Raw genomic sequence first — 10,685 nt, forward strand, 5'->3', positions numbered from 1 at the left:
GAGACAAATTACAACAAAAACATGATGATCCAAAACCTATGGGATGCAGCAAAAGCAGTTCTAAGAGGGAAGTTTATAGCAATACAAGCCTACCTCAAGAAACAAGAAAAATATCAAATAAATAATCTAACCTTACACCTAAAGGAACTAGGGAAAGAAGAACAAACAAAACCCAAAGTTAGTAGAAGGAAAGAAATCATAAAGATCAGAGCAGAAATAAATGAAATAGAAACAAAGAAAACAATAGCAAAGATCAATAAAACTAAAAGCTGGTTCTGTGAGAAGATAAACAAAATTAATAAACCATTAGCTAGACTCATCAGGAAAAAGAGGGAGAGGACTCAAATCAATAAAATTAGAAACGAAAAAGGAGAAGTTACAACAGTCACCACAGAAATACAAAGCATCCTAAGAGACAACTACAAGCAACTCTATGCAAATAAAATGGACAACCTGAAAGAAATGGAGAAATTCTTAAAAAGGTATAACCTTCCAAGACTGAACCAGGAAGAAACAGAAAATATGAACAGAGCAATCACAAGTAATGAAATTGAAACTGTGATTAAAAATCTTCCAACAAACCAAAGTCCAGGACCAGATGGCTTCACAGGTGAATTCTATCAAATATTTAGAGAAGAGTTAAACACCCATCCTTCTCAAGCTCTTCTAAAAGTTGCAGAGGAAGGAGCACTCCCAAACTCATTCTATGAGGCCACCATCACCCTGATACCAAAACCAGACAAAGATATTACAAAAATAGAAAATTACCACCCAATATCCCTGATGAATATAGATGCAAAAATCCTCAGCAAAGTACTAGCAAACAGAATCCAACAACACATTAAAAGGATCATACACCATGATCAAGTGGGATTTATCCCAGGAATGCAAGGATTCTTCAATATATGCAAATCAATCAATGTGATATGCCATATTAACAAACTGAAGAATAAAAACCATATGATCATCTCAATAGATGCAGAAAAAGTTTCAACAAAATTCAACACCCATTTATGATAAAAACTCTCCAGAAAGTGGGCATAGAGGGAACCTACCTCAACATGATAAAGGCCAATTACGATAAACTCACAGCCAACATCATTCTCAATGGTGAAAAGCTGAAACCATTTTCTCTAAGATCAGGAACAAGGTAAGCATGTCCACTCTCGCCACTATTATTTAACAGTGTTTTGGAAGTCCTAGCCTTGGAAATCAAAGAAGAAAAATAAATAAAAGGAATTCAAACTGGAAAAGAAAAAGTAAAGCTGTCACTGTTTGCAGATGACATGATACTATACATAGAGAATCCTAAAGATGCTACCAGAAAACTACTAGAGCTCATCAATGAATTTGGTAAAGTTGCAGGATACAAAATTAATGCACAGAAATCTCTTGCATTCCTATACACTAATGATGAAAAATCTGAAAGAGAAATTGAGGAAACACTCCCATTTACCATTGCAACAAAAAGAATAAAATACCTAGGAATAAACCTACCTAGGGAGACAAAAGACTTGTATGCAGAAAACTATAAGACGCTGATGTAAGAAATTAAAGATGATACAAACAGATGGAGAGATATACCATGTTCTTGGGTTGGAAGAACAAATATTGTGAAAATGACTATATTACCCAAAGCAATCTAGAGATTCAATGCAATCCTTATCAAATTACCAATGGCATTTTTTACAGAACTAGAACAAAAAATCTTAAAATTCGTATGGAAACACAAAAGACCCCGAATAGTCAAGGCAGTCTTGAGGGAATAAAACGGAGCTGGAGGAATCAGACTTCCTGGCTTCAGACTATACTACAAAGCTATAGTAATCAAGACAATATGGTACTGGCACAAAAATAGAAATATAGATCAATGGAACAGGATAGAAAGCCCAGAGATAAACCCACGCACCTATGGTCAACTAATCTATGACAAAGGAGGCAAAGATATACAATGCAGGAAAGACAGTCTCTTCAATAAGTGGTGTTGGGAAAACCGAACAGATACATGTAAAAGAATGAAATTAGAACACTCCCTAACACCATACACAAAAATAAACTCAAAATGGATTAGAGACCTAAATGTAAGACCGGACACTATAAAACTCTTAGAAGAAAACATAGGAAGAACTCTCTTTGACATAAATCACAGCAAAATCTTTTTTGATCCACCTCCTAGAGTAATGGAAAATAAAAACAAAAATAAACAAATGGGACCTTATGAAACTTAAAAGCTTTTGCAGCAAAGGGAAACATAAACAAGATGAACAACAACCCTCAGAATGGGAGAAAATATTTGCAAACAAATCAACTGACAAAGGATTAATCTTCAAAATACATAAACAGCTTATGCAGCTTAATATTAAAAAAACAAACAATCCAATCCAAAAATAGGCAGAAGACCTAAACAGACATTTCTTCAAAGAAGATATACAGATGGCCAAGAAGCACATGAAAAGCTGCTTAACCTCACTAATTAATAGAGAAATGCAAATCAAAACTACAGTGAGGTATCACCTCACACCAGTTAGAATGGGCATCATCAAAAAATCTATAATGAAATGCTGGGGGGTGTGGAAAAAAGGGAACCCTCTTGCACTGCTGGTGGGAATATAAATTGATACAGCCACTCTGGAGAACAGTATGGAGGTTTCTTAAAAAAATAAAAATAGAACTACCATATGACCTAGCAATACCACTACTGGGCATATACCCTGAGAAACCATAATTCAAAAAGAGTCATGTACCACAATGTTCATTGCAGCTCTATTTACAATAGCCAGGACATGGAAGCAACCTAAATGTCCACTGACAGATGAATGGATAAATAAGATGTGGCATATATCTACAATGGAATATTACTCAGCCATAAAAAAGAAATGACATTGAGTTATTTGTAGTGAGGTGGATGGACCTAGAGTCTGTCATACAGAGTGAAGTAAGTCAGAAAGAGAAAAACAAATACCATATGCTAACACATGTATATGGAATCTAAAAACAAGAAAGCAAAAATGGTTCTGAAGAACCTAAGGGCAGGACAGGAATAAAGACGCAGACCTACCAGAGAATGGACTTGAGGACACGGGGAGGGGAAGGGTAAGCTGGGACAAAGTGAGAGAGTGGCATGGACATATATACACCACCAAATGTAAAACCGATAGCTAGTGGGAAGGAGCCTCACAGCACAGGGAGATCAGCTTAGTGCTTTGTGACCACCAAGAGGGGTGGGATAGGGAGGGTGGGAGGGAGGGAGGCATAAGAGGGAAGAGATATGGGGATATTTGTATATGTATAGCTGATTCACTTTGTTATAAAGCAGAAACTAACACACCATTGTAAAGCAATTGTACTCCAATAAAGATGTTAAAAAAAAAGGAAGGAAGGAATAAATTAGAATGTGGGATGAGCGTCAAGCATAATACCTGCCATGTCCCCGAGTCACAATAAGTGTTATTTTGTTTTCTTCAATCTTCTTTACAATGAAAGATATGATGTTCATAATAGGTCTAAACTCTAGTTCCTCTCATTTTCAGTTATGGCTTATTTAATTCCATTGGCTGGGGAAAGCCATGACTCTAACCTCATCCCTTCCCTCACCTTGTAAAATATCTTAATTACTCACCCACTAGAGCAAAGTGACAAGGAAGCAGCCCTCAGAAGCAAATAACTTTTACCTATTGTTTTTCCACACTCTTTTTTGGGGGGGGGCAGTAAATTCTAACACTGAGATTTATTTTAAAAACTAACTTCCTGTCCATCGACAGATGAATAGATAAAGAAAATCAGTATATATATACGATGGAATATTATTCAGCCTTAAAAAGGCAGGATATTCTGACATACGCTACAACAGGAATGAAACTTGAGAACGTTATGCTAACTGAAATAGCCGGTCAACAAGGGGACAAATACCGTAAGATTGCTCTAACATGAGGCGCCTAGAGCATTCCGATTCATAGAGACAGATAATAGAATGGTGGTTGCCAAGGGCTGGCAGGGGAGGGAAATTATGGGGAGTTATTGTTTAATTAGTACAGAGTTTCAGTTTGAGAAGATGAAAAAACTTCGGGAGATCCATAGATAGTAGTGATGGTTGTACAACAATGTCTAAATGTATTCAAGGCCACTGACGTGTACACTTAAAGTAGTTAAAATGGTACATTTTCAGTTATCTATGTTTTACTACAGTGTAAAAAATAAACTAAAAGAAAAAGTAGCTTCCATGGTAGATGGTGAGTGTTGACATGAACTCAGATCCATCCAATCTCCTGCATTTTCTATTGTGACATCAGTTAAGTCCCTCAGTGACCTTTTAGGTCCTAAGAAACTCAGTCACTCATCACTGTTTCACAATCACTAAAGTGTGCTTAATAAGGCATTAACATTTCAACATGTGGGGTTATCCAAGTAAATCTTTTCTAAAAAAACTTTAATTAACATTTTAAGTAGCCAGAAATGCCACTTTCCAAAACATTCCAGTGAAATGAGGTTTGACAATAACATATATTATAAGTTCTTTCCTGGACCTTTGACTGCAGCCTGGCAAGTTCTGCCCTCTGTGACTTTCTCCCCTGTCCTGGGACTATAGTCATCCATCAATGCTGACAAGCCAGTCTTGGCTTAACTTTCGCATCTGCCCACTTCTGCTCTCTTAAGGCTATTAGAATTTCCTAGGCAGCTCTTTTTGGTTTAATATTGTCAACCTGAGATACTGTCCTCTGTAGGTCCACCTGCCTTTTTTGGACTATACATTTCAAGCATCTAAATTTTGCTCTCTAATCCTCCACCTAAATCTTTGCCCCCAAAAGAGAACTCTCTCATCACACATCTATCCCATATAATTCCTCCCTGAGATGCCACTTTGGGCCTCTCGGCTTTTGAGCTAAAGCTCTGGAACTTTTGCTTCTCAAAAATGTGACAGTAAATTCAACCGTGATATTTCATTAGGCATAAGGCATTGTGTATGTATTCAGAGCCTGCCCAGCCGGCACTAGCGTCTCTGGGGAAAGAGAACGTAAAAACTACATAGTTCTTAACTTCAAGAGATTCTCTCATTTATTGTTAAAGAAAAAACCATCAGCAAGAAACATAATCATACACACAACACATGATTAAATGTCAGAAAGAATGATGATAGGAGTTTAGAGGGAAAAGGGATCAAAGAAAGCTGGATTCAATGAGCACCTGCTATTCTCCAGTCACCACGCCAGACTGAAATTACAGAGATGAATACAATCACCTTCACTTCCACTGAGGCACCCTCTGTCTAGTTAGCAGATGGAACAGACTTACCTCTCAAGGTGATAAGCAGGTCTTTCAGGGTAGGTAGCATGTAAGTAGACAGAGGAGATAGGAGAGCAGAATGGGTAAGCAGGATGAACAAAGGTGCAGAGGGAAGGATTGGTCTTGTAGCATTTCAAGAATTCAGAATGGCCTGGATATTTCCAAACTGCCTAATCCTCAACTGTTTTCATTTGTCAAGTGATTAGGGGACATCAGCTCTCATTCATGTTATACTTTGCTTATTAAATTGAGCTTGCATTTCCAAACCTACCCAAACAGGGATGGTGGGAGGAATCCAGAGATCCTGCAAAAGGGCTACAGATGGAAGCTGGGCAAGTGTTCTAATTTTGCTGCAAAGACTCCACAAAGTGGACATTTCCCACATCCATAACTCAGTGGTAACTCGTCATGGTTCCCAGAATATGAATATGAAAACTGAACAATGCCAACCAGATAAGCTGAAAGAATTTAAAGGGAATGAGTGAAATGTGTTCTTCCCAATAACAGCATGTACCTTCACACGATCATAGTTGCTTTACTTAAAAACCTGGGAGTAGGAGAGGAGGTATTCCTAACCCCATTTTCCAGATAGGCCAATTGCATTTTAAAAAGCTTAAATTAAAATCACAGACACAAAGATCCATGGAACAGATTAGAGAACCCAGAAACAGACACACACGAAGAAGCCTAACTGATTTTTGACAAAGGTGCAAAGCAATTCAATGGAGGAGATGTTGGAGCAGTTGGACATCCATAGGCAAAACAAACAATCGTAACCTAAGCCTTACTTCTTATATAAAAATTACTTCAAAATGTATGAATGTGTGGACTTAATCCTAAAATGTAAAACTACAACATTATTAGAAAAATAGCAGAAAATCTTTGGGATCCAGGACTAGACAGAGAGTTCTTAGATCATCCTTAAAAGGAAAAATTAATAAATTGGACCCCAATAAAATGTAAAGCTTTTGCTCTGCAAAAGCCAATCACTCTGGGGTGATGAAAATGTTCTAAAGTTGACTGTGATGATGGTTGAATCCCTCTGTGCATATAATAAAAACCACTGAATTGTACACTTTAAACAAATTATATTTATGTGGATTATGTCTCAATGAAGTTGTTATTTTTTTAAAAAAACCTATGTGAAGAGGAGAAAAGACAAGCTACAGACTGGAAGAAAATATCTGCAAACCACACATCTAACAAAAAACTAGTATCAAGAATATATAGAGAATTTTCAAAACTCAATAGTAACCAAAAAAGACAACCAACCAAAAATCAAATTAAAAATGAACAAAAGTCAGGAACAAGAATTTCACTGAATAAAATATACAGATGTCCAAAAAGCACATGAAAAGATGTTCAACATCATTATCTATCAGAAGATGCAACTTAAAACCACAGTAACACTACATATCTATCAGAATGGCTAAAGTTAAAAAGAGGGACAATGTCACTATTGTGGTATTGGATGTGGAGCAACTGGGTCACCCATACACTGCTGGTGGGAATGTAAATTGATACAGCTTCTCTGGAAAACGGTTTGACATTTTCTTATAAAACTATGCATGCATTTAACACATGAGCTATCAATCGTATTCTTGGGCATTTATCCTAGAGAAATGATGACTTATGTTCACCCAAAACCCAATAACTAGATACAGGCCAACTGTCCTTCAAAAGGTGAATGGTTAAACAAATTATGGTGCATACACACCATGGAATACTACTCGGCAATACAAAGGAACAAACTATTGATACACACAACTACTTGGATGAATGTCTAGGGAATTATACTGAGTAAAAAAAGCCAACCCCAAAAGGTTACATACTGTATGATTCCATTTATATAACATTTTGAAATGAAAATATTTTAGAAAAAAAATTTTAGAACAGATTAGTGGTTGCCAAAGTTTATGAATGAGGGACGGTGAGCATGGGAGGGAGGCGGGTGTGGTTATAAAAGTACAACATGCGGGATCCTACTGGGGACGGAACTATTCAGTATCCTGACTGTGCCAGTGGATTATCACAGTGCCACATGTGATAAAATTGTGTATAACTAATTACACATACACATAAACATACACATGGGCACAAGTAAAAGTGGGGGCATCTGTATAAGATCAGGGGATTATGTCAATGTCATTATGTTGACTGTGATATTATGCTATCATTTTGCAAGATGTTACCGTTGGGAGAAACTGCATGAAGGATACAAAGGATCTCTTTCTGTTATATTTTACAACTATATGTGAAACTACAATTATCTCAGTAAAATTTTGTTAAAATAAATTATTTGTCCAAGCTCACACAGAGCAGTAGAAAAGCAAAAACTAAACCTAAATCTCCCAATTCCTAGTCCGGAGCCAGTGGCTCACCACTACTCCTCTGGCTCAAACAGCCCTTCTGAGGTCCTGATCTGTGCTTCCTGCTTGAGTGAACTCAGCACCAAGCAGAGCAACTGCTGAGAAACGGGAGTGGGGGAGAGACAGGGAAAGTGCCCATAATAACAATAGTTTGCATGACACAATCCCAGGTGTGGGGAGTTAGAGGTGTGTGCATAAAGAAATAAAAACAAACAAGATGAAGGTAACTCAAATACAAATCAGCCTAAAAGAGGCCTAGCTGGGCTGTCACCTGCTAGCAGAATTCTTCCAGGTTCTGCTTCCCAACAGCTGAGCACCCTTAGAAGCTTCAACCTCTTCTGGTTTCCCTGGTGAGGCAAGGCTACCGTTCTCTTCTAAAATCTTTCTTCACACCTTCCTCCCTTCCTCCCTCCCTCTCTTCCTCCCTTCCTTCCTGGGCCTGTAGCTGCCTAGCTACTCCTTTTCTTAAGATGACCCAATGAGCTCCATGTGTACCCATTATGGGCCATACAGCAGTGTTCACTTCTTTCTCTTGAGCTTCCCCTGAAGTGGCATTGACAACCCACCCATCCATCCCCACCCTGTCCCAGTGTAGCCCCTTGGAGCAGGTCTGGATCCATAAGAAGTTATCCTAAGCTGGATCCTAGAATTACTGAGAAGCTCTCCTCAGATTTTATGTGTTCAAAATATAGAAGAAAATTATACAAAATTAAAAAGCTCTGAGGTTCTCAGATTGTCATACAAAGCGGTAGATAACCCATGGCCTTGACCTTCCAAAAAACCACGTTCAGAATTGGCAATCAGGACAGAGACTCTAGTCGCTGGTTCCATTGCCAGCTGGAGACCTACCTTGTGGGGATAAAATTGAAGAACCACACAACCATCAGCACAACACCTTGCCCATGGTCTTAAATGGCCTTAAGCCATTGCAAATGAAGATGGAAAATCCCCCAGAGCCACAAAGCCCAAAACATCCCCGTCATTTTCCACTTTCAGGTTTCCTATTAATGTCAACCTAAAGGACAGTGACAACCAGCAACAGCAACCTTTAAAGGATTTTGCAGTGCATGCGCTAGACTAAATGGATTTTCTGGGTGTTCACAGATGGCTAAAAACAGACAGATTAAAGTCTCCCGTAACGAATCCCATAGAAGTGTTATTAACATGACACTTAATGACTGTGTTCACGGAACCCTAACAAGCACAAAGTTCAATCTGATACATAACCGGGGCATCATTCTCCCCTTAGACCCCCACTTTTTTTTAACAGGAGAAAGAGAATTGGCCAAATGATAAAGGCATTGATATCAATAATTTATATAAAGCAACTTCCAGCATTTGTTCTAGAATCAGCCCAGCTTCCCTACAGGATATTCTTTCTTCTGCTACAGTGTTACATGGCACCGATTGTGACCGTGAGCCTGTGAGGCTCTACACATGCCTTCTCAATCATCAAAGAAATCCTTATGCCCATCTTTCTCCTGTTGAATACTTTCTATCACCTTCTGTGTTTTTAAACGTTGAGGATGTGTGGCGACACAGAGTGTAAGTCAAACAGCAGGTGCAATTTCCCTGAATTCTACATCAGCGAATAGTTCTGGATAAAGAAGAGTCTACTGTACCATGGGCTTCAAGTGAGCCGACTTACCCAAGACAAAAGCAGTGATCAAAGCGCAGGTGAGTGGCGACTAGCACTGATTCTATTTTTTTACCTCAGTCGCCACCAACTCTCCTAGGTGAGAGCTGTTTTCTTTTATGAACTAACTCTGCATTTATTTTGAAATCGCAGTTTCCCTAGGACCTTCTCATGGTACTCTTGAGATCTGGAGAACCTGGTAGTATTGGTGCTGGTTCAGTAGAACCAGTGAGCTGAAATCTGCAGTTTCTCAATGATGTTGGCAAGTGACATAAGTTTGCCGTCTGCAAAAGAAGGCTAAAAAGAGCATCCACGTCAGGGCTGGGTCTAGCACAGAACCCGGTATATGATAAATGTCAAATAAATGGTAACCTCTCCTTTGCTGAATCCCATATCCTCCTGTTGAAGCCAGCCCGGTCTGTCTTTTCTCCTGCCTACCTAATTCTCCACTCTCTCAGTGGCTCCCAGTTTTCCTTCAGATCTCAACTCAAATGTCTCTTCCTCCCTAACTAGAATAAATTCCCTATAAATGTGCTCCCCTCCCACTATCCTACCTTTTGGAGCACTTATCACACTTGTAGTTTTACACTTATTTAAGTGTTTTTACTTTAGCATCAATCTTCACCACTAGACTGTAAGTGTTTTGAAGGCAGGGACCACATTTGGGGGCCACAACTACACCTGCTTTTTGTTTTTTAAATTTGCACTTAGAAATAACTTCAGATTTATAAATCATCTACAAAAGTAGTTCACAGAGTTACCATATGCCCTTCCCCCAGTGTCCCTGATGTGTTCGCATCTTACCTGACCACAGTACAATGGCCAAAGCCAGGAAATTAACACTGACATACAATGCTGTTACTCTACAGACCTCATCAAATTTTGCCAAGGTCCAATTAATGTTCCGTGTCTATTGGAGGCTCCGATACAGAATCCCACATTGCATTCAGTTGTCACGCTTCCTTAGTGTCCTTAAATCTGGCTCAGTTCTTCAGGTTTTGTCTTTTATGACCATGACACTTTAGAACAGACCTGGCCAGTTATTTTGTATAATAATAACCCTCAATTTGGATTTGTCTGGTTTCCTCAGTTTTAAATTAGATTATGCATTTGGGGCAAAAATACCACAGACGTGATGCTATGCCCTTTTCAGTACATGATATCAAGAGTTAGATGACTCAGTATTGATGATGCCAACTTTCATCACTTGATTATGGTGGTATCTGCCAGATTTCTCTACTGTAAAGTTACCGTTTGTCCCTTAGTAATTAATAAGTATTTCATAGGGAGCTACTTTGAAATTATACAAATATCTTGTTTCTCATCAGACTTTCACCCACTAATACTAGCAAACACTGGTGATTCCTGCCTGAAACAATTATTGCTCTGCAAATGGTGAT

This window comes from Delphinapterus leucas, chromosome 3 (genome assembly GCF_059928025.1).
Source record: "Delphinapterus leucas isolate spDelLeu-1000000601 "Yukka" chromosome 3, BTC_Dleu_Yukka2, whole genome shotgun sequence".
Lineage (NCBI taxonomy): Eukaryota > Metazoa > Chordata > Mammalia > Artiodactyla > Monodontidae > Delphinapterus > Delphinapterus leucas.